This window comes from Schistocerca americana, chromosome 10 (assembly GCF_021461395.2).
Source record: "Schistocerca americana isolate TAMUIC-IGC-003095 chromosome 10, iqSchAmer2.1, whole genome shotgun sequence".
In the NCBI taxonomy this organism is placed as follows: domain Eukaryota; kingdom Metazoa; phylum Arthropoda; class Insecta; order Orthoptera; family Acrididae; genus Schistocerca; species Schistocerca americana.
The window spans coordinates 45095512-45120743 of record NC_060128.1 but is presented as its reverse complement, the minus strand read 5'-3'; positions in this window follow the sequence as shown (position 1 = coordinate 45120743).

Here is a 25232-nt window from a genome sequence, read left to right as displayed (position 1 = left end):
CTAAAACTGGACTTGCAGGAGAGGTTCAAATCATAGAATGTTAGAGTGTCTGTCCTCTTGTACTTAAGTCGGCATTGTGACATTTGTATTAAATTCGGATGCAATTTCTGTGTTTCATCGTCAATAAGAAGGTCCAAGGGATACAGCAAACCTGAAGTTAAGCATCCGAATAAAAAAAACTGGAATTACAGGAGAGGTTCAAATCATAGAAAGTTAGAGTAACAGTCCTCTTGTACTTAGGTCGGCATTGTGACTTTTGCATTAAATTCGGATGCAATTTCTGTGCTTCATCGTCAATAAGAAGGTCCAAGGGATACAGTAAACCTGAAGTGAAGCATCGGAATCTAAAACTGGACTCACAGGAGAGGTTCAAATCATAGAAAATTAGAGCGTCAGTCCTCTTGTACTAAGGTCGGCATTGTGACTTTTGTATTACATTCGTATGCAATTTCTGTGTTTCATCGTCAATAAGAAGGTCCAAGGGATAAAGTAAACCTGAAGTGAAGCATCGGAATCTAAAACTGGACTTGCAGGAGAGGTTCAAATCATAGAATGTTAGAGTGTCTGTCCTCTTGTACTTAAGTCGGCATTGTGACATTTATATTAAATTCGGATGCAATTTCTGTGTTTCATCGTCAATAAGAAGGTCAAAGGGATACAGTAAACCTCAAGTTAAGCATCGGAGTCTAAAACTGGACTCACAGGAGAGGTTCAAATCATAGAAAGTTAGAGTGTCAGTCCTCTTGTACTTAAGTCGGCATTGTGACTTTTGTATTAAATTCGGATGCAATTCCTGTGTTTCATCGTCAATAAGAAGGTCCAAGGGATACAGTAAACCTGAATTGAAGCATCGGAATCTAAAACTGGACTCACAGGAGAAATTCAAATCATAGAAAGTTAGAGTGTCCGTCCCCTTGTACTTAGGTCGGCATTGTGACTTTTGTATTAAATTCGGATGCAATTTCTGTGCTTCATCGTCAATAAGAAGGTCCAAGGGATACAGTAAACCTGAAGTAAACATCGGAAACTAAAACTGGACTCACAGGAGAGGTTCAAATCATAGAAAGTTAGAGTGTCAGTCCTCTTGTACTAAGGTCGGCATTGTGACTTTTGTATTACATTCGTATGCAATTTCTTTGTTTCATCGTCAATAAGAAGGTCCAAGGGATACATTAAACCTGAAGTTAAGAATCGGAATCTAAAACTGGACTCACAGGAGAGGTTCAAATCATAGAATGTTAGAGTGTCTGTCCTCTTGTACTTAAGTCGGCATTGTGACATTTGTATTAAATTCGGATGCAATTTCTGTGTTTCATCGTCAATAAGAAGGTCGAAGGGCTACAGTAAACCTGAAGTGAAGCTTCGGAATCTAACACTGGACTCACAGGAGAGGTTCAAATCATAGTAAGTTAGAGTGTCAGTCCTCTTGTACGTAAACCGGCATTGTACTTTTTGTATTAAATTCAGATGCAATTTCTGTGCTTCATCGTCAATAAGATCGTCCAAGGTATACAGTAAACCTGAAGTGAAGCATCGGAATCTAAAACTGGACTCACAGGAGAGGTTCAAATCATAGAAAGTTAGAGTGACAGTCCTCTTGTACTTGAGTCGGCATTGTGACTTTTGTATTAAATTCGGATGCAATTTCTGTGTTTCATCGTCAATACGAAGGTCCAAGGGGTACTGTAAACCTGAAGTGAAGCATCGGAATCTAAAACTGGACTCACAGGAGAGGTTCAATTCATAGAAAGTTAGAGTGTCAGTCCTCTTGTACCTAAGTCGGCATTGCGCCTTTTGTATTACATTCGTATGCAATTTCTGTGTTTCATCGTCAATAAGAAGGTCCAAGTGATACAGTAAACCTGAAGTGAAGCATCGGAAGCTAAAACTGGACTCACAGGAGAGGTTCAAAATATAGAATGTTGGAGTGTCAGTCCTCTTGTACTTAATTCGGCATTGTGACTTTTGTATTAAATTCGGATGCAATTCCTGTGTTTCATCGTCAATAAGAAGAGCCAGGGGATACAGTAAACCTGAAGTGAAGCATCGGAATCTAAAACTGGACTCACAGGAGAAACTCAAATAATAGAAAGTTAGAGTGTCAGTCCTCTGGTACTTAGGTCGGCCTTGTGACTTTTGTATTAAATTCGGATGCAATTTCTGTGCTTCATCGTCAATAAGAAGGTCCAAGGGATACAGTAAACCTGAAGTGAAGCATCGGAATCTAAAACTGGACCCACAGGAGAGGTTCATATCATAGAAACTTAGAGTGTCAGTCCTCTTGTTCTTAAGTCGGCATTGTGCCTTTTGTATTAAATTCGGATGCAATATCTGTGTTTCATCGCCAATAAGAAGGTCCAAGGGAGACAGTAAACCTGAAGTGAAGCATCGGAATCTAAAACTCGACTCACAGGAGAGGTTCAAATCATAGAAAAATAGAGTGTCAGTCCTCTTGTACTTAATTCGGCATTGTGAATTTTGTATTAAATTCGGATGCAATTCCTGTGTTTCATCGTCAATAAGAAGAGCCAGGGGATACAGTAAACCTCAAGTGAAGCATCGGAAGCTAAAACTGGACTCACAGGAGAGGTTCAAAATATAGAATGTTAGTGTGTCAGTCCTCTTGTACTTAAGTCGGCATTGTGATTTTGTATTAAATTGGGATGCAATTTCTGAGTTTCATCGTCAATAAGAAGGTCCAAGGGATACAGTAAACCTGAAGTTAAGCATCGGAATCTAAAACTGGACTCACAGGAGAGGTTCAAATCATAGGGAATTAGAGTGTCAGTCCTCTTGTACTAAGGTCGGCATTGTGACTTTTGTATTACATTCGTATGCAATTTCTGTGTTTCTTCGTCAATAAGAAGGTCCAAGGGATACAGTAAACCTAAAGTGAAGCATCGGAATCTAAAACTGGACTTACAGGAGAGGTGCAAATCATAGAATGTTAGAGTGTCTGTCCTCTTGTACTTAAGTCGGCATTGTGACATTTGTATTAAATTCGGATGCAATTTCTGTGTTTCATCGTCAATAAGAAGGTCCAAGGGATACAGTAAACCTGAAGTGAAGCATCGGAATCTAAAACTGGAATCACAGGAGGGGTTCATATCATAGAATGTTAGAGTGTCTGTCCTCTTGTACTTAAGTCGGCATTGTGACATTTGTATTAAATTCGGATGCAATTTCTGTGCTTCATCGTCAATAACATCGTCCAAGGTATACAGTAAACCTGAAGTGAAGCATCGGAATCTAAAACTGTACTCACAGGAGTGGTTCAATTCATAGAAAGTTAGAGTGACAGTCCTCTTGCACTTGAGTCGGCATTGTTACTTTTGTATTACATTCGGATGCAATTTATGTGTTTCATCGTCAATAAGAAGGTCCAAGGGATACTGTAAACCTGAAGTGAAGCATCGGAATCTAAAACTAGACTCACAGGAGAGGTTCAAATCATAGAAAAATAGAGTGTCAGTCCTCTTGTACTTAATTCGGCATTGTGAATTTTGTATTAAATTCGGATGCAATATCTGTGTTTCATCGCCAATAAGAAGGTCCAAGGGAGACAGTAAACCTGAAGTGAAGCATCGGAATCTAAAACTCGACTCACAGGAGAGGTTCAAATCATAGAAAAATAGAGTGTCAGTCCTCTTGTACTTAATTCGGCATTGTGAATTTTGTATTAAATTCGGATGCAATTCCTGTGTTTCATCGTCAATAAGAAGAGCCAGGGGATACAGTAAACCTCAAGTGAAGCATCGGAAGCTAAAACTGGACTCACAGGAGAGGTTCAAAATATAGAATGTTAGAGTGTCAGTCCTCTTGTACTTAAGTCGGCATTGTGATTTTGTATTAAATTGGGATGCAATATCTGAGTTTCATCGTCAATAAGAAGGTCCAAGGGATACAGTAAACCTGAAGTTAAGCATCGGAATCTAAAACTGGACTCACAGGAGAGGTTCAAATCATAGGAAATTAGAGTGTCAGTCCTCTTGTACTAAGGTCGGCATTGTGACTTTTGTATTACATTCGTATGCAATTTCTGTGTTTCTTCGTCAATAAGAAGGTCCAAGGGATACAGTAAACCTAAAGTGAAGCATCGGAATCTAAAACTGGACTTACAGGAGAGGTGCAAATCATAGAATGTTAGAGTGTCTGTCCTCTTGTACTTAAGTCGGCATTGTGACATTTGTATTAAATTCGGATGCAATTTCTGTGTTTCATCGTCAATAAGAAGGTCCAAGGGATACAGTAAACCTGAAGTGAAGCATCGGAATCTAAAACTGGAATCACAGGAGGGGTTCATATCATAGAATGTTAGAGTGTCTGTCCTCTTGTACTTAAGTCGGCATTGTGACATTTGTATTAAATTCGGATGCAATTTCTGTGCTTCATCGTCAATAACATCGTCCAAGGTATACAGTAAACCTGAAGTGAAGCATCGGAATCTAAAACTGTACTCACAGGAGTGGTTCAATTCATAGAAAGTTAGAGTGACAGTCCTCTTGCACTTGAGTCGGCATTGTTACTTTTGTATTACATTCGGATGCAATTTATGTGTTTCATCGTCAATAAGAAGGTCCAAGGGATACTGTAAACCTGAAGTGAAGCATCGGAATCTAAAACTAGACTCACAGGAGAGGTTCATATCATAGAAACTTAGAGTGTCAGTCCTCTTGTTCTTAAGTCGGCATTGTGCCTTTTGTATTAAATTCGGATGCAATATCTGTGTTTCATCGCCAATAAGAAGGTCCAAGGGAGACAGTAAACCTGAAGTGAAGCATCGGAATCTAAAACTGGACTCACAGGAGAGGTTATAATTATAGAAAGTTAGAGTGTCAGTCTTCTTGTACTTAAGTCGGCATTGTGCCTTTTGTATTAAATTCGGATGCAATTTTTGTGTTTCATCGTCAATAAGAAGGTCCAAGGGATACTTTAAACCTGAAGTGAAGCATCGGAATCGAAAACTGGACTCACAGGAGAGGTTCAATTCATAGAAAGTTAGAGTGTCAGTCCTCTTGTACTTAAGTCGGTATTGTGACTTTTGTATTAAATTCGGATGCAATTTCTGTGTTTCATTGTCGATAAGAACGTCCAAGAGATTTAGTAAACCTGAAGTGAAGCATCGGAATCGAAAACTGGACTCACAGGAGAGGTTCAAATCATTGAAAGTTAGAGTGTCATTCCACTTGTACTTAAGTCGGCATTGTGACTTTTTGTATTAAATTCGGATGCAATTTTTGTGTTTCATCGTCAATAAGAAGGTCCAAGGGATACAGTAAACCTGTAGTGAAGCATCGGAATAAAGAAAACTGGACTTACAGGAGAGGTTCAAATCATAGAAAGTTAGAGTAACAGTCCTCTTGTACTTAGGTCGGCATTGTGACTTTTGTATTAAATTCGGATGCAATTTCTGTGCTCCATCGTCAATAAGATGGTCCAAGGGATACAGTAAACCTGAAGTGAAGCATCGGAATCTAAAACTGGACTCACAGGAGAGGTTCAAATCATAGAAAATTAGAGTGTCAGTCCTCTTGTACTAAGGTCGGCATTGTGACCTTTGTATTACATTCGTAAGCAATTTCTGTGTTTCATCGTCAATAAGAAGGTCCAAGGGATACAGTAAACCTGAAGTGAAGCATCGGAATCTAAAACTGGACTCACAGGAGAAATTCAAATAATAGAAAGTTAGAGTGTCAGTCCTCTGGTACTTAGGTCGGCCTTGTGACTTTTGTATTAAATTCGGATGCAATTTCTGTGCTTCATCGTCAATAAGAAGGTCCAAGGGATACAGTAAACCGGAAGTGAAGCATCGGAATCTAAAACTGGACCCACAGGAGAGGTTCATATCATAGAAACTTAGAGTGTCAGTCCTCTTGTTCTTAAGTCGGCATTGTGCCTTTTGTATTAAATTCGGATGCAATATCTGTGTTTCATCGCCAATAAGAAGGTCCAAGGGAGACAGTAAACCTGAAGTGAAGCATCGGAATCTAAAACTGGACTCACAGGAGAGGTTCAAATCATAGAAAAATAGAGTGTCAGTCCTCTTGTACTTAATTCGGCATTGTGAATTTTGTATTAAATTCGGATGCAATTCCTGTGTTTCATCGTCAATAAGAAGAGCCAGGGGATACAGTAAACCTCAAGTGAAGCATCGGAAGCTAAAACTGGACTCACAGGAGAGGTTCAAAATATAGAATGTTAGAGTGTCAGTCCTCTTGTACTTAAGTCGGCATTGTGATTTTGTATTAAATTGGGATGCAATTTCTGAGTTTCATCGTCAATAAGAAGGTCCAAGGGATACAGTAAACCTGAAGTTAAGCATCGGAATCTAAAACTGGACTCACAGGAGAGGTTCAAATCATAGGAAATTAGAGTGTCAGTCCTCTTGTACTAAGGTCGGCATTGTGACTTTTGTATTACATTCGTATGCAATTTCTGTGTTTCTTCGTCAATAAGAAGGTCCAAGGGATACAGTAAACCTAAAGTGAAGCATCGGAATCTAAAACTGGACTTACAGGAGAGGTGCAAATCATAGAATGTTAGAGTGTCTGTCCTCTTGTACTTAAGTCGGCATTGTGACATTTGTATTAAATTCGGATGCAATTTCTGTGTTTCATCGTCAATAAGAAGGTCCAAGGGATACAGTAAACCTGAAGTGAAGCATCGGAATCTAAAACTGGAATCACAGGAGGGGTTCATATCATAGAATGTTAGAGTGTCTGTCCTCTTGTACTTAAGTCGGCATTGTGACATTTGTATTAAATTCGGATGCAATTTCTGTGCTTCATCGTCAATAACATCGTCCAAGGTATACAGTAAACCTGAAGTGAAGCATCGGAATCTAAAACTGTACTCACAGGAGTGGTTCAATTCATAGAAAGTTAGAGTGACAGTCCTCTTGCACTTGAGTCGGCATTGTTACTTTTGTATTACATTCGGATGCAATTTATGTGTTTCATCGTCAATAAGAAGGTCCAAGGGATACTGTAAACCTGAAGTGAAGCATCGGAATCTAAAACTAGACTCACAGGAGAGGTTCATATCATAGAAACTTAGAGTGTCAGTCCTCTTGTTCTTAAGTCGGCATTGTGCCTTTTGTATTAAATTCGGATGCAATATCTGTGTTTCATCGCCAATAAGAAGGTCCAAGGGAGACAGTAAACCTGAAGTGAAGCATCGGAATCTAAAACTGGACTCACAGGAGAGGTTATAATTATAGAAAGTTAGAGTGTCAGTCTTCTTGTACTTAAGTCGGCATTGTGCCTTTTGTATTAAATTCGGATGCAATTTTTGTGTTTCATCGTCAATAAGAAGGTCCAAGGGATACAGTAAACCTGTAGTGAAGCATCGGAATAAAAAAAACTGGACTTACAGGAGAGGTTCAAATCATAGAAAGTTAGAGTAACAGTCCTCTTGTACTTAGGTCGGCATTGTGACTTTTGTATTAAATTCGGATGCAATTTCTGTGCTCCATCGTCAATAAGATGGTCCAAGGGATACAGTAAACCTGAAGTGAAGCATCGGAATCTAAAACTGGACTCACAGGAGAGGTTCAAATCATAGAAAATTAGAGTGTCAGTCCTCTTGTACTAAGGTCGGCATTGTGACCTTTGTATTACATTCGTAAGCAATTTCTGTGTTTCATCGTCAATAAGAAGGTCCAAGGGATACAGTAAACCTGAAGTGAAGCATCGGAATCTAAAACTGGACTCACAGGAGAAATTCAAATAATAGAAAGTTAGAGTGTCAGTCCTCTGGTACTTAGGTCGGCCTTGTGACTTTTGTATTAAATTCGGATGCAATTTCTGTGCTTCATCGTCAATAAGAAGGTCCAAGGGATACAGTAAACCGGAAGTGAAGCATCGGAATCTAAAACTGGACCCACAGGAGAGGTTCATATCATAGAAACTTAGAGTGTCAGTCCTCTTGTTCTTAAGTCGGCATTGTGCCTTTTGTATTAAATTCGGATGCAATATCTGTGTTTCATCGCCAATAAGAAGGTCCAAGGGAGACAGTAAACCTGAAGTGAAGCATCGGAATCTAAAACTGGACTCACAGGAGAGGTTCAAATCATAGAAAAATAGAGTGTCAGTCCTCTTGTACTTAATTCGGCATTGTGAATTTTGTATTAAATTCGGATGCAATTCCTGTGTTTCATCGTCAATAAGAAGAGCCAGGGGATACAGTAAACCTCAAGTGAAGCATCGGAAGCTAAAACTGGACTCACAGGAGAGGTTCAAAATATAGAATGTTAGAGTGTCAGTCCTCTTGTACTTAAGTCGGCATTGTGATTTTGTATTAAATTGGGATGCAATTTCTGAGTTTCATCGTCAATAAGAAGGTCCAAGGGATACAGTAAACCTGAAGTTAAGCATCGGAATCTAAAACTGGACTCACAGGAGAGGTTCAAATCATAGGAAATTAGAGTGTCAGTCCTCTTGTACTAAGGTCGGCATTGTGACTTTTGTATTACATTCGTATGCAATTTCTGTGTTTCTTCGTCAATAAGAAGGTCCAAGGGATACAGTAAACCTAAAGTGAAGCATCGGAATCTAAAACTGGACTTACAGGAGAGGTGCAAATCATAGAATGTTAGAGTGTCTGTCCTCTTGTACTTAAGTCGGCATTGTGACATTTGTATTAAATTCGGATGCAATTTCTGTGTTTCATCGTCAATAAGAAGGTCCAAGGGATACAGTAAACCTGAAGTGAAGCATCGGAATCTAAAACTGGAATCACAGGAGGGGTTCATATCATAGAATGTTAGAGTGTCTGTCCTCTTGTACTTAAGTCGGCATTGTGACATTTGTATTAAATTCGGATGCAATTTCTGTGCTTCATCGTCAATAACATCGTCCAAGGTATACAGTAAACCTGAAGTGAAGCATCGGAATCTAAAACTGTACTCACAGGAGTGGTTCAATTCATAGAAAGTTAGAGTGACAGTCCTCTTGCACTTGAGTCGGCATTGTTACTTTTGTATTACATTCGGATGCAATTTATGTGTTTCATCGTCAATAAGAAGGTCCAAGGGATACTGTAAACCTGAAGTGAAGCATCGGAATCTAAAACTAGACTCACAGGAGAGGTTCATATCATAGAAACTTAGAGTGTCAGTCCTCTTGTTCTTAAGTCGGCATTGTGCCTTTTGAATTAAATTCGGATGCAATATCTGTGTTTCATCGCCAATAAGAAGGTCCAAGGGAGACAGTAAACCTGAAGTGAAGCATCGGAATCTAAAACTGGACTCACAGGAGAGGTTATAATTATAGAAAGTTAGAGTGTCAGTCTTCTTGTACTTAAGTCGGCATTGTGCCTTTTGTATTAAATTCGGATGCAATTTTTGTGTTTCATCGTCAATAAGAAGGTCCAAGGGATACTGTAAACCTGAAGTGAAGCATCGGAATCGAAAACTGGACTCACAGGAGAGGTTCAATTCATAGAAAGTTAGAGTGTCAGTCCTCTTGTACTTAAGTCGGTATTGTGACTTTTGTATTAAATTCGGATGCAATTTCTGTGTTTCATTGTCGATAAGAACGTCCAAGAGATTTAGTAAACCTGAAGTGAAGCATCGGAATCGAAAACTGGACTCACAGGAGAGGTTCAAATCATTGAAAGTTAGAGTGTCAGTCCACTTGTACTTAAGTCGGCATTGTGACTTTTTGTATTAAATTCGGATGCAATTTTTGTGTTTCATCGTCAATAAGAAGGTCCAAGGGATACAGTAAACCTGTAGTGAAGCATCGGAATAAAAAAAACTGGACTTACAGGAGAGGTTCAAATCATAGAAAGTTAGAGTAACAGTCCTCTTGTACTTAGGTCGGCATTGTGACTTTTGTATTAAATTCGGATGCAATTTCTGTGCTCCATCGTCAATAAGATGGTCCAAGGGATACAGTAAACCTGAAGTGAAGCATCGGAATCTAAAACTGGACTCACAGGAGAGGTTCAAATCATAGAAAATTAGAGTGTCAGTCCTCTTGTACTAAGGTCGGCATTGTGACCTTTGTATTACATTCGTAAGCAATTTCTGTGTTTCATCGTCAATAAGAAGGTCCAAGGGATACAGTAAACCTGAAGTGAAGCATCGGAATCTAAAACTGGACTTGCAGGAGAGGTTCAAATCATAGAATGTTAGAGTGTCTGTCCTCTTGTACTTAAGTCGGCATTGTGACATTTGTATTAAATTCGGATGCAATTTCTGTGTTTCATCGTCAATAAGAAGGTCCAAGGGATACAGCAAACCTGAAGTTAAGCATCCGAATAAAAAAAACTGGAATTACAGGAGAGGTTCAAATCATAGAAAGTTAGAGTGTCAGTCCTCTTGTACTTAAGTCGGTATTGTGACTTTTGTATTAAATTCGGATGCAATTTCTATGTTTCATCGTCAATAAGAAGGTCCAAGGGATACAGTAAACCTGAATTGAAGCATCGGAATCTAAAACTGGACTCACAGGAGAAATTAAAATCATAGAAAGTTAGAGTGTCCGTCCCCTTGTACTTAGGTCGGCATTGTGACTTTTGTATTAAATTCGGATGCAATTTCTGTGCTTCATCGTCAATAAGAAGGTCCAAGGGATACAGTAAACCTGAAGTGAAGCATCGGAAACTAAAACTGGACTCACAGGAGAGGTTCAAATCATAGAAAGTTAGAGTGTCAGTCCTCTTGTACTAAGGTCGGCATTGTGACTTTTGTATTACATTCGTATGCAATTTCTTTGTTTCATCGTCAATAAGAAGGTCCAAGGGATACATTAAACCTGAAGTTAAGCATCGGAATCTAAAACTGGACTCACAGGAGAGGTTCAAATCATAGAATGTTAGAGTGTCTGTCCTCTTGTACTTAAGTCGGCATTGTGACATTTGTATTAAATTCGGATGCAATTTCTGTGTTTCATCGTCAATAAGAAGGTCCAAGGGATACAGTAAACCTGAAGTTAAGCATCGGAAACTAAAACTGGACTCACAGGAGAGGTTCAAATCATAGAAAGTTAGAGTGTCAGTCCTCTTGTACTTAAGTCGGCATTGTGACTTTTGTATTAAATTCGGATGCTATTTCTGTGTTTCATCGTCAATAAGAAGGTCGAAGGGATACAGTAAACCTGAAGTGAAGCTTCGGAATCTAAAACTGGACTCACAGGAGAGGTTCAAATCATAGTAAGTTAGAGTGTCAGTCCTCTTGTACGTAAACCGGCATTGTACTTTTTGTATTAAATTCAGATGCAATTTCTGTGCTTCATCGTCAATAAGATCGTCCAAGGTATACAGTAAACCTGAAGTGAAGCATCGGAATCTAAAACTGGACTCACAGGAGAGGTTCAAATCATAGAAAGTTAGAGTGACAGTCCTCTTGTACTTGAGTCGGCATTGTGACTTTTGTATTATATTCGGATGCAATTTCTGTGTTTCATCGTCAATACGAAGGTCCAAGGGGTACTGTAAACCTGAAGTGAAGCATCGGAATCTAAAACTGGACTCACAGGAGAGGTTCAATTCATAGAAAGTTAGAGTGTCAGTCCTCTTGTACCTAAGTCGGCATTGCGCCTTTTGTATTACATTCGTATGCAATTTCTGTGTTTCATCGTCAATAAGAAGGTCCAAGTGATACAGTAAACCTGAAGTGAAGCATCGGAAGCTAAAACTGGACTCACAGGAGAGGTTCAAAATATAGAATGTTAGAGTGTCAGTCCTCTTGTACTTAAGTCGGCATTGTGATTTTGTATTAAATTAGGATGCAATTTCTGAGTTTCATCGTCAATAAGAAGGTCCAAGGGATACAGTAAACCTGAAGTTAAGCATCGGAATCTAAAACTGGACTCACAGGAGAAATTCAAATAATAGAAAGTTAGAGTGTCAGTCCTCTTGTACTAAGGTCGGCATTGTGACTTTTGTATTACATTCGTATGCAATTTCTGTGTTTCTTCGTCAATAAGAAGGTCCAAGGGATACAGTAAACCTAAAGTGAAGCATCGGAATCTAAAACTGGACTCACAGGAGAGGTTCAAATCATAGAAAAATAGAGTGTCAGTCCTCTTGTACTTAATTCGGCATTGTGACTTTTGTATTAAATTCGGATGCAATTCCTGTGTTTCATCGTCAATATGAAGAGCCAGGGGATACAGTAAACCTGAAGTGAAGCATCGGAATCTAAAACTGGACTCACAGGAGAAATTCAAATAATAGAAAGTTAGAGTGTCAGTCCTCTGGTACTTAGGTCGGCCTTGTGACTTTTGTATTAAATTCGGATGCAATTTCTGTGCTTCATCGTCAATAAGAAGGTCCAAGGGATACAGTAAACCTGAAGTGAAGCATCGGAATCTAAAACTGGACTCACAGGAGAGGTTCAAATCATAGAAAGTTAGAGTGTCAGTCCTCTTGCACTAAGGTCGGCATTGTGATTTTTGTATTACATTCGTATGCAATTTCTGTGTTTCATCGTCAATAAGAAGGTCCAAGGGATACAGTAAACCTGAAGTGAAGCATCGGAATCTAAAACTGGAATCACAGGAGGGGTTCATATCATAGAATGTTAGAGTGTCTGTCCTCTTGTACTTAAGTCGGCATTGTGACATTTGTATTAAATTCGGATGCAATTTCTGTGCTTCATCGTCAATAAGATCGTCCAAGGTATACAGTAAACCTGAAGTGAAGCATCGGAATCTAAAACTGTACTCACAGGAGTGGTTCAATTCATAGAAAGTTAGAGTGACAGTCCTCTTGCACTTGAGTCGGCATTGTTACTTTTGTATTAAATTCGGATGCAATTTATGTGTTTCATCGTCAATAAGAAGGTCCAAGGGATACTGTAAACCTGAAGTGAAGCATCGGAATCTAAAACTAGACTCACAGGAGAGGTTCAATTCATAGAAAGTTAGAGTGTCAGTCCTCTTGTACCTAAGTCGGCATTGTGCCAATTGTATAAAATTCGGATGCAATTTCTGTGTTTCATCGTCAATAAGAAGGTCCAAGGGATACAGTAAACCTGAAGTGAAGCATCGGAATCTAAAACTGGACCCACAGGAGAGGTTCATATCATAGAAACTTAGAGTGTCAGTCCTCTTGTTCTTAAGTCGGCATTGTGCCTTTTGTATTAAATTCGGATGCAATATCTGTGTTTCATCGCCAATAAGAAGGTCCGAGGGATACAGTAAACCTGAAGTGAAGCATCGGAATCTAAAACTGGACTCACAGGAGAGGTTCAAATCATAGAGAGTTAGAGTGTCAGTCCTTTTGTTCATAAGTCGGCATTGTGCCTTTTGTATTAAATTCGGATGCAATATCTGTGTTTCATCGTCAATAAGAAGGTCCACGGGAGACAGTAATCCTGAAGTGAAGCATCGGAATCTAAAACCGGACTCACAGGAGAGATTTAATTCATAGATAATTAGAGTGTCAGTCCTCTTGTACCTAAGTCGGCATTGTGCTTTGTATTACTTTCGTATGCAATTTCTTTGTTTCATCGCCAATAAGAAGGTCCAAGCGATACAGTAAAGCTGAAGTGAAGCATCGGATTTTAAAACTGGACTCACAGGAGAGGTTTAAATCATAGAATGTTAGAGTGTCAGTCCTCTTGTCCTTAAGTCGGCATTGTGACTTTTGTATTAAATTGGGATGCAATTTCTGTGTTTCATCGTCAATAAGAAGGTCCAAGGGATACAGTAAACCTGAAGTTAAGCATCGGAATCTAAAACTGGACTCACAGGAGAGGTTCATTTCATAGAAAGTTAGAGTGTCAGTCCTCTTGTACCTAAGTCGGCATTGTGCCTTTTGTATTACATTCGTATGCAATTTCTGTGTTTCATCGTCAATAAGAAGGTCCAAGGGATACAGTAAACCTGTACTGAAGCATCGGAAACTAAAACTGGAGTCACAGGAGAGGTTCATATCATTGAAAGTGAGAGTGTCAGTCCTCTTGTACTTAAGTCGGTATTGTAACTTTTGTATTTAATTCGGATGCAATTTCTGTGTTTCATCGTCGATAGGAACGTACAAGTGATACAGTAAACCTTAAGTGAAGCATCGGAATCTAAAACTGGAATCACAGGGGAGATTCAATACATAGAAAGTTAGAGTGTCAGTCCTCTTGTATCTAAGTTGGCATTGTGCCTTTTGTATTACATTCGTATGCAATTTCTGTGTTTCATCGTCAATAAGAAGGTCCAAGTGATACAGTAAACCTGAAGTGAAGCATCGGAAGCTAAAACTGGACTCACAGGAGAGGTTCAAAATATAGAATGTTAGAGTGTCAGTCCTCTTGTACTTAAGTCGGAATTGTGATTTTGTATAAAATTGGGATGCAATTTCTGAGTTTCATCGTCAATAAGAAGGTCCAAGGGATACAGTAAACCTGTAGTGAAGCATCGGAATCTAAAACTGGACTCACAGGAGAGGTTCAAATCATAGAAAGTTAGAGTGACAGTCCTCTTGTACTTGAGTCGGCATTGTGACTTTTGTATTAAATTCGGATGCAATTTCTGTGTTTCATCGTCAATAAGAAGGTCCAAGGGATACTGTAAACCTGAAGTGAAGCATCGGAATCTAAAACTGGACTCACAGGAGAGGATCAATTCATAGAAAGTTAGAGTGTCAGTCCTCTTGTACCTAAGTCGGCATTGCGCCTTTTGTATTACATTCGTACGCAATTTCTGTGTTTCATCGTCAATAAGAATGTCCAAGTGATACAGTAAACCTGAAGTGAAGCATCGGAAGCTAAAACTGGACTCACAGGAGAGGTTCAAAATATAGAATGTTAGGGTGTCAGTCCTCTTGTACTTAAGTCGGCATTGTGATTTTGTATTAAATTGGGATGCAATTTCTGAGTTTCATCGTCAATAAGAAGGTCCAAGGGATACAGTAAACCTGAAGATAAGCATTGGAATCTAAAACTGGACTCACAGGAGAGGTTCAAATCATAGAAAATTAGAGTGTCAGTCCTCTTGTACTAAGGTCGGCATTGTGACTTTTGTATTACATTCGTATGCAATTTCTGTGTTTCTTCGTCAATAAGAAGGTCCAAGGGATACAGTAAACCTGAAGTGAAGCATCGGAATCTAAACCTGGACTTACAGGAGAGGTTCTAATCATAGAATGTTAGAGTGTCTGTCCTCTTGTACTTAAGTCGGCATTGTGACATTTGTATTAAATTCGGATGTAATTTCTGTGATTCATCGTCAATAAGAAGGTCCAAGGGATACAGTAAACCTGAAGTTAAGCATCGGAATCTAAAACTGGACTCACAGGAGAGGTTCAAATCATAGAAAGTTAGAGTGTCAGTCCTCTTGTACTTAATTTGGCATTGTGACTTTTGTATTAAATTCGGATGCAATTCCTGTGTTTCATCGTCAATAAGAAGGTCCAAGGGATACAGTAAACCTGAAGTGAAGCATCGGAATCTAAAACTGGACTCACAGGAGAAATTCAAATCATAGAAAGTTAGAGTGTCAGTCCTCTTGTACTTAGGTCGGCCTTTAGACTTTTGTATTAAATTCGGATGCAATTTCTGTGCTTCATCGTCAATAAGAAGGTCCAAGGGTTACAGTAAACCTGAAGTGAAGCATCTGAATCTAAAACTGGACTCACAGGAGAGGTTCAAATCATAGAAAGAAAGAGTGTCACTCCTCTTGTACTTAAGTCGGCATTGTGACTTTGGTGTTAAATTCGGATGCAATTTCTGTGTTTCATCGTCAATAAGAAGGTCAAAGGGATACAGTAAACCTGAAGTGAAGCATCGGAATCTAAAACTGGACTCACAGGAGAGGTTCAAATCATAGTAAGTTAGAGTGTCAGTCCTCTTGTACGTAAGCCGGTATTGTGCTTTTTGTATTAAATTCGGATGCAATTTCTGTGCTTCATCGTCAATAAGATCGTCCAAGGTATACAGTAAACCTGAAGTGAAGCATCGGAATCTAAAACTGGACCCACAGGAGAGGTTCAACTCATAGAAAGTTAGAGTGACAGTCCTCTTGCACTTGAGTCGGCATTGTGACTTTTGTATTAAATTCGGATGCAATTTATGTGTTTCATCGTCAATAAGAAGGTCCAAGGGATACTGTAAACCTGAAGTGAAGCATCGGAATCTAAAACTGGACTCACAGGAGAGGTTCAATTCACAGAAAGTTAGAGTGTCAGCCCTCTTGTACCTAATTCGGCATTGTGCCTTTTGTATAAAATTCGGATGCAATTTCTGTGTTTCATCGTCAATAAGAAGGTCCAAGGGAGACAGTAAGCCTGAAGTGAAGCATCGGAATCTAAAACTGCACCCACAGGAGAGGTTCATATCATAGAAACTTAGAGTGTCAGTCCTCTTGTTCTTAAGTCGGCATTGTGCCTTTTGTATTAAATTCGGATGCAATATCTGTGTTTCATCGCCAATAAGAAGGTCCGAGGGATACAGTAAACCTGAAGTGAAGCATCGGAATCTAAAACTGGACTCACAGGAGAGGTTCAAATCATAGTAACTTAGAGTGTCAGTCCCCTTGTACGTAAGTCGGCATTGTGCCTTTTGTATTAAAATCGGATGCAATTTCTGTGCTTCATCGTCAATAAGATCGTCCAAGGTATACAGTAAACCTGAAGAGAAGCTTCGGAATCTAAAACTGGACTAACAGGAGAGGTTCAAATCATAGAGAGTTAGAGTGTCAGTCCTTTTGTTCATAAGTCGGCATTGTGCCTTTTGTATTAAATTCGGCTGCAATATCTGTGTTTCATCGTCAATAAGAAGGTCCAAGGGAGACAGTGATCCTGAAGTGAAGCATCGGAATCTAAAACCGGACTCACAGGAGAGGTTAAAATCATAGAAAGTTAGAGTGTCAGTCTTCTAGTACTTAAGTCGGCATTGTGCCTTTTGTATCAAATTCGGATGCAATTTCTGTGTTTCATCGTCAATAAGATGGTCCAAGGGATACTGTAAACCTGAAGTGAAGCATCGGAATCGAAAACTGGACTCACAGGAGAGGTTCAATTCATAGAAAGTTAGAGTGTCAGTCCTCTTGTACCTAAGTCGGCATTGTGCTTTGTATTACATTCGTATGCAATTTCTGTGTTTCATCGTCAATAAAAAGGTCCAAGCGATACAGTAAAGCTGAAGTGAAGCATCGGAATTTAAAACTGCACTCACAGGAGAGGTTTAAATCATAGAATGTTAGAGTGTCAGTCCTCTTGTCCTTAAGTCGGCATTGTGCCTTTTGTATTACTTTCGTATGCAATTTCTGTGTTTCATCGTCAATAAGAAGGTCCAAGTGATACAGTAAACCTGAAGTGAAGCATCGGAATCTAAAACTGGAGTCACAGGAGAGGTTCAAAATATAGAATGTTAGAGTGTCAGTCCTCTTGTACTTAAGTCGGAATTGTGATTTTGTATAAAATTGGGATGCAATCTCTGAGTTTCATCGTCAATAAGAAGGTCCAAGGGATACAGTAAACCTGTAGTGAAGCATCGGAATCTAAAACTGGACTCACAGGAGAGGTTCAAAACATAGAAATTTAGAGTGTCAGTCCTCTTGTACTTAAGTTGGCATTGTGACTTTTGCATTAAATTCCGATGCAATTTCTGTGTGCCATCGTCAACAAGAAGGTCCAAGGGATACAGTAAACCTGAAGTGAAGCATCGGAATCTAAAACTGGGCTCACAGGAGAGGTTGAAATCATAGAAATTTAGAGTGTAGGGCCTCTTGTACTTAAGTCGGCATAGTGCCATTTGTATTAAATTCGGATGCAATTTCTGTGTGCCATCGTCAATAAGAAGGTCCAAGGGATACAGTTAACCTGAAGTGAAGCATCAGAATCTAAAACTGGACTCACAGGAGAGGTTCAAATCATAGAAAGTTAGAGTGTCAGTCCTCGTGTACGTAAGTCGGCATTGTGCCATTTGTATTAAATTCGGATGCAATTTCTGTGCTTCATCGTCAATAAGATAGTCCAAGGTATACAGTAAACCTGAAGTGAAGCATCGGAATCTAAAACTGGACTCACAGAAGAGGTTCAAATCACAGAGAGTTAGAGTGTCAGTCCTTTTGTTCTTAAGTCGGCATTGTGCCCTTTGTATTAAATTCGGATACAATATCTGTGTTTCATCGTCAATAAGAAGGTCCAAGGGAGGCAGTAAACCTGAAGTGAAGCATCGGAATATAAAACTGGACTCACAGGAGAGGTTAAAATCATAGAAAGTTAGAGTGTCAGTCTTCTTGTACTTAAGTAGGCATTGTGCCTTTTGTATTAAATTCGGATGCAATTTCTGTGTTTCATCGTCAATAAGAAGTTCCAAGGGATACAGTAAACCTGAAGTGAAGCATCGGAATCTAAAACTGGACTCACAGGAGAGGTTAAAATCATAGAAAGTTAGAGTGTCAGTCTTCTTGTACTTAAGTAGGCATTGTGCCTTTTGTATTAAATTCGGATGCAATATCTGTGTTTCATCGTCAATAAGAAGGTCCAAGGGATACAGTAAACCTGAAGTGAAGCATCGGAATCTAAAACTGGACCCACAGGACAGGTTCAATTCATAGAAAGTTAGAGTGTCAGTCCTCTTGCACGTAAGTCGGCATTGTGCCTTTTGTATTAAAATCGGTTGCAATTTCTGTGCTTCATCGTCAATAAGATCGTCCAAGGTATACAGTAAACCTGAAGTGAAGCTTCGGAATCTAAAACTGGACTCACAGGAGAGGTTCAAATAATAGAGAGTTAGAGTGTCAGTCCTTTTGTTCATAAGTCGGCATTGTGCCTTTTGTATTCAATTCGGATGCAATATCTGTGTTTCATCGTCAATAAGAAGGTCCAAGGGATACAGTAAACCTTAAGTGAAGCATCGGAATCTAAAACTGGACTCACCGGAGAGGTTCAAATCATAGAAAGTGAGAGTGTCAGTCCTCTTGTACTTATGTCGGTATTATGACTTTTGTATCAAATTCGAATGCAATTTCTGTGTTTCATCGTCGATAAGAACGTCCAAGAGATACAGTAAACCTAAGGTGAAGCATCGGAATCGAAAACTGGACTCACAGGAGAGGTTCAATTCATAGAAAGTTAGAGTGTCAGTCCACTTGTACTTAAGTCGGCATTGTGACTTTTGTATTACATTCGGACGCAATTTCTGTGTTTCATCGTCAATAAGAAGGTCCAAGGGATACAGTAAAACTGAAGTGAAGCGTCGGAATAAAAAAAACTGGACTTACAGGAGAGGTTCAAATCATAGAAAGTTAGAGTGTCAGTCCTCTTGTACTTAGAACGGCATTGTGACTTTTGTATTAAATTCGGATGCAATTTCTGTGCTTCATCGTCAATAAGAAGGTCCAAGGGATACAGTAAACCTGAAGTGAGCATCGGAATCTAAAACTGGACTCACAGGAGAGGTTCAAATTATAGAAAGTTAGAGTGTCAGTCCTCTAGTACTAAGGTCGGCATTGTGACTTTTGTATTACATTCGTATGCAATTTCTGTGTTTCATCGTCAATAAGAAGGTCCAAGGGATACAGTAAACCTGAAGTGAAGCATCGGAATCTAAAACTGGACTCACAGGAGAGGTTCATATCATAGAAAGTTAGAGTGTCAGTCCTCTTGTTCTTAAGTCGGCATTGTGCCTTTTGTATTAAATTCGGATGCAATATCTGTGTTTCATCGTCAATAAGAAGGTCCAAGGGATACAGTAAACCTGAAGTGAAGCATCGGAATCTAAAACTGGACCCACAGGACAGGTTCAATTCAAAGAAAGTTAGAGTGTCAGTCCTCTTGCACGTAAGTCGGCATTGTGCCTTTTGTATTAAAATCGGTTGCAATTTCTTTGTTTCATCGTCAATAAGATCGTCCAAGGTATACAGTAAACCTGAAGTGAAGCATCGGTATTTAAAACTGCACTCACAGGAGAGGTTCAAATCATAGTAAGTTAGAGTGTCAGTCCTTTTGTTCGTAAGTCGGCATTGTGCCTTTTGTATTACATTCGTATGCAATGTCTTTGTTTCATCGTCTATAAGAAGGTCCAAGGGATACAGTAAACCTGAAGTGAAGCATTGGAATTTAAAACTGGACTCACAGGAGACGTTTAAATCATAGAATGTCAGAGTGTCAGTCTTCTCGTACTTAAGTCGGCATTGTGACATTTGTATTACACTGGGATGCAATTTCTGTGTTTCATCGTCAATAAGAAGGTCCAAGGGATACAGTAAACCTGAAGTTAAGCATCGGAATCTAAAACTGGACTCACAGGAGAGGTTCAATTCATAGAAAGTTAGAGTGTCAGTCCTCTTGTACCTAAGTCGGCATTGTGCCATTTGTATTACATTCGTATGCAATTTCTGTGTTTCATCGTCAATAAGAAGGTCCAAGGGATACAGTAAACCTGACGTGAAGCATCGGAATCTAAAACTGGACTCACAGGAGAGGTTCAAATCCTAGAAAGTGAGAGTGTCAGTCCTCTTGTACTTAAGTCGGAATTATGACTTTTGTATCAAATTCGTTTGCAATTTCTATGCTTCATCGTCAATAAGAAGGTCCAAGGGATACAGTAAACCTGAAGTGATGCATCGGAATCTAAAACTGGACTCACAGGAGGGGTTCATATCATAGAATGTTAGAGTGTCTGTCCTCTTGTACTTAAGTCGGCATTGTGACATTTGTATTACATTCGTATGCAATTTCTGTGTTTCTTCGTCAATAAGAAGGTCCAAGGGATACAGTAAACCTGAAGTGAAGCATCGGAATCTAAAACTGGACTTACAGGAGAGGTGCAAATCATAGAATGTTAGAGTGTCTGTTCTCTTGTACTTAAGTCGGCATTGTGACATTTGTATTAAATTCGGATGCAATTTCTGTGTTTCATAGTCAATAAGAAGGTCCAAGGGATACAGTAAACCTGAAGTTAAGCATCGGAATCTAAAACTCGACTCACAGGAGAGGTTCAAATCATAGAAAAATAGAGTGTCAGTCCTCTTGTACTTAATTCGGCATTGTGACTTTTGTACTAAATTCGGATGCAATTCCTGTGTTTCATCGTCAATAAGAAGGTCCAAGGGATACAGTAAACCTGAAGTGAGGCATCGGAATCTAAAACTGGACTCACAGGAGAAATTCAAATAATTGAAAGTTAGAGTGTCAGTCCTCTGGTACTTAGGTCGGCCTTGTGACTTTTGTATTAAATTCGGATGCAATTTCTGTGCTTCATCGTCAATAAGAAGGTCCAAGGGATACAGTAAACCTGAAGTGAAGCATCGGAATCTAAAACTGGACTCACAGGAGAGGTTCAAATCATAGAAAGTTAGAGTGTCAGTCCTCTTGTACTAAGGTCGGCATTGTGACTTTTGTATTACATTCGTATGCAATTTCTGTGTTTCATCGTCAATAAGAAGGTCCAAGGGATACAGTAAACCTGAAGTGAAGCATCGGAATCTAAAACTGGACTCACAGGAGGGGTTCATATCATAGAATGTTAGAGTGTCTGTCCTCTTGTACTTAAGTCGGCATTGTGACATTTGTATTAAATTCGGATGCAATTTCTGTGCTTCATCGTCAATAAGATCGTCCAAGGTATACAGTAAACCTGAAGTGAAGCATCGGAATCTAAAACTGTACTCACAGGAGTGGTTCAATTCATAGAAAATTAGAGTGACAGTCCTCTTGCACTTGAGTCGGCATTGTTACTTTTGTATTAAATTCGGATGCAATTTATGTGTTTCATCGTCAATAAGAAGGTCCAAGGGATACAGTAAACCTGAAGTTAAGCATCGGAATCTAAAACTGGACTCACAGGAGAGGTTCAATTCATAGAAAGTTAGAGTGTCAGTCCTCTTGTACCTAAGTCGGCATTGTGCCATTTGTATTACATTCGTATGCAATTTCTGTGTTTCATCGTCAATAAGGAGGTCCAAGGGATACAGTAAACCTGACGTGAAGCATCGGAATCTAAAACTGGACTCACAGGAGAGGTTCAAATCCTAGAAAGTGAGAGTGTCAGTCCTCTTGTACTTAAGTCGGAATTATGACTTTTGTATCAAATTCGTTTGCAATTTCTATGCTTCATCGTCAATAAGAAGGTCCAAGGGATACAGTAAACCTGAAGTGAAGCATCGGAATCTAAAACTGGACTCACAGGAGAGGTTCAAATCATAGAAAGTTAGAGTGTCAGTCCTCTTGTACTAAGGTCGGCATTGTGACTTTTGTATTACATTCGTATGCAATTTCTGTGTTTCATCGTCAATAAGAAGGTCCAAGGGATACAGTAAACCTGAAGTGATGCATCGGAATCTAAAACTGGACTCACAGGAGGGGTTCATATCATAGAATGTTAGAGTGTCTGTCCTCTTGTACTTAAGTCGGCATTGTGACATTTGTATTACATTCGTATGCAATTTCTGTGTTTCTTCGTCAATAAGAAGGTCCAAGGGATACAGTAAACCTGAAGTGAAGCATCGGAATCTAAAACTGGACTTACAGGAGAGGTGCAAATCATAGAATGTTAGAGTGTCTGTTCTCTTGTACTTAAGTCGGCATTGTGACATTTGTATTAAATTCGGATGCAATTTCTGTGTTTCATCGTCAATAAGAAGGTCCAAGGGATACAGTAAACCTGAAGTTAAGCATCGGAATCTAAAACTCGACTCACAGGAGAGGTTCAAATCATAGAAAAATAGAGTGTCAGTCCTCTTGTACTTAATTCGGCATTGTGACTTTTGTACTAAATTCGGATGCAATTCCTGTGTTTCATCGTCAATAAGAAGGTCCAAGGGATACAGTAAACCTGAAGTGAAGCATCGGAATCTAAAACTGGACTCACAGGAGAAATTCAAATAATTGAAAGTTAGAGTGTCAGTCCTCTGGTACTTAGGTCGGCCTTGTGACTTTTGTATTAAATTCGGATGCAATTTCTGTGCTTCATCGTCAATAAGAAGGTCCAAGGGATACAGTAAACCTGAAGTGAAGCATCGGAATCTAAAACTGGACTCACAGGAGAGGTTCAAATCATAGAAAGTTAGAGTGTCAGTCCTCTTGTACTAAGGTCGGCATTGTGACTTTTGTATTACATTCGTATGCAATTTCTGTGTTTCATCGTCAATAAGAAGGTCCAAGGGATACAGTAAACCTGAAGTGAAGCATCGGAATCTAAAACTGGACTCACAGGAGGGGTTCATATCATAGAATGTTAGAGTGTCTGTCCTCTTGTACTTAAGTCGGCATTGTGACATTTGTATTAAATTCGGATGCAATTTCTGTGCTTCATCGTCAATAAGATCGTCCAAGGTATACAGTAAACCTGAAGTGAAGCATCGGAATCTAAAACTGTACTCACAGGAGTGGTTCAATTCATAGAAAATTAGAGTGACAGTCCTCTTGCACTTGAGTCGGCATTGTTACTTTTGTATTAAATTCGGATGCAATTTATGTGTTTCATCGTCAATAAGAAGGTCCAAGGGATACTGTAAACCTGAAGTGAAGCATCGGAATCTAAAACTGGACTCACAGGAGAGGTTCAATTCATAGAAAGTTAGAGTGTCAGTCCTCTTGTACCTAAGTCGGCATTGTGCCTATTGTATAAAATTCGGATGCAATTTCTGTGTTTCATCGTCAATAAGAAGGTCCAAGGGATACAGTAAACCTGAAGTGAAGCATCGGAATCTAAAACTGGACCCACAGGAGAGGTTCATATCATAGAAACTTAGAGTGTCAGTCCTCTTGTTCTTAAGTCGGCATTGTGCCTTTTGTATTAAATTGGGATGCAATATCTGTGTTTCATCGCCAATAAGAAGGTCCGAGGGATACAGTAAACCTGAAGTGAAGCATCGGAATCTAAAACTGGACTCACAGGAGAGGTTCAAATCATAGAGAGTTAGAGTGTCAGTCCTTTTGTTCATAAGTCGGCATTGTGCCTTTTGTATTAAATTCGGATGCAATTTCTGTGTTTCATCGTCAATAAGAAGGTCCACGGGAGACAGTAATCCTGAAGTGAAGCATCGGAATCTAAAACCGGACTCACAGGAGAGATTCAATTCATAGATAGTTAGAGTGTCAGTCCTCTTGTACCTAAGTCGGCATTGTGCTTTGTATTACTTTCGTATGCAATTTCTTTGTTTCATCGTCAATAAGAAGGTCCAAGCGATACAGTAAAGCTGAAGTGAAGCATCGGATTTTAAAACTGGACTCACAGGAGAGGTTTAAATCATAGAATGTTAGAGTGTCAGTCCTCTTGTCCTTAAGTCGGCATTGTGACTTTTGTATTAAATTGGGATGCAATTTCTGTGTTTCATCGTCAATAAGAAGGTCCAAGGGATACAGTAAACCTGAAGTGAAGCATCGGAATCTAAAACTGGACTCACAGGAGGGGTTCATATCATAGAATGTTAGAGTGTCTGTCCTCTTGTACTTAAGTCGGCATTGTGACATTTGTATTACATTCGTATGCAATTTCTGTGTTTCTTCGTCAATAAGAAGGTCCAAGGGATACAGTAAACCTGAAGTGAAGCATCGGAATCTAAAACTGGACTTACAGGAGAGGTGCAAATCATAGAATGTTAGAGTGTCTGTCCTCTTGTACTTAAGTCGGCATTGTGACATTTGTATTAAATTCGGATGCAATTTCTGTGTTTCATCGTCAATAAGAAGGGCCAAGGGATACAGTAAACCTGAAGTTAAGCATCGGAATCTAAAACTGGACTCACAGGAGAGGTTCAAATCATAGAAAAATAGAGTGTCAGTCCTCTTGTACTTAATTCGGCATTGTGACTTTTGTATTAAATTCGGATGCAATTCCTGTGTTTCATCGTCAATAAGAAGGTCCAAGGGATACAGTAAACCTGAAGTGAAGCATCGGAATCTAAAACTGGACTCACAGGAGAAATTCAAATAATAGAAAGTTAGAGTGTCAGTCCTCTGGTACTTAGGTCGGCCTTGTGACTTTTGTATTAAATTCGGATGCAATTTCTGTGCTTCATCGTCAATAAGAAGGTCCAAGGGATACAGTAAACCTGAAGTGAAGCATCGGAATCTAAAACTGGACTCACAGGAGAGGTTCAAATCATAGAAAGTTAGAGTGTCAGTCCTCTTGTACTAAGGTCGGCATTGTGACTTTTTTATTACATTCGTATGCAATTTCTGTGTTTCATCGTCAATAAGAAGGTCCAAGGGATACAGTAAACCTGAAGTGAAGCATCGGAATCTAAAACTGGACTCACAGGAGGGGTTCATATCATAGAATGTTAGAGTGTCTGTCCTCTTGTACTTAAGTTGGCATTGTGACATTTGTATTAAATTCG